Here is a 673-nt window from a genome sequence, read left to right as displayed (position 1 = left end):
GCCGTTTCTAACAGTAAATGCAAAGCCAACAAACAAAACTATTATGGTCAAATTTGCTGCTGGGGAAACGCAAGACAAAGTAACAAGTAACAAGTAAAGTATCTGTACCCATCAGACAGGTAAGAGGCGCAGGGCAATGGCACGGAGATGGGTGTGCCCTTCACATTTCTGCCAGCACTTGGAGAAAGTGATCTGGAATACATCTCCTAACTAATCAGCTCCCGGGAAGCAACGGATTAGAAATAGAACCAGTGCGTGAATGCATACACAGGAGGGCATCCATGGCGGGGTTGATCTTGGCGGCAGGGTGGAAAAGGTTGGAAAGCAAAGTGAATGTTCGTTAAAGCAGGAATTGGTGAGTAAACTGTAGAACATTTTCACCCTTATCTATCATGCAGCACTTCAGAGAATAGCCTAGAGGGATGCCAGCCTGAGGGAACAGCAAGAAGAGCAAGTTGCAAAAGTGTGTTTAATAGGATTCCATTTTTGTAAACACAAATGTTAGAAATCTATGAATATGTATATCTGTGTGTCTATAATTATATAAGCATGGTGAAAATTTGGGCAACACACAAGGTTATTCATTTTGAGGTGCAGTGGATGGAACAGAGAGGGGTGATATATTGCGGGGAGCAAAGAGGGAAGACTAATTTTAAACCATGTCAATAGTTTT

This window comes from Cebus imitator, unplaced genomic scaffold, assembly GCF_001604975.1.
Source record: "Cebus imitator isolate Cc_AM_T3 unplaced genomic scaffold, Cebus_imitator-1.0 Scaffold15, whole genome shotgun sequence".
NCBI lineage: Eukaryota > Metazoa > Chordata > Mammalia > Primates > Cebidae > Cebus > Cebus imitator.
This window is presented reverse-complemented; position numbering follows the sequence as displayed.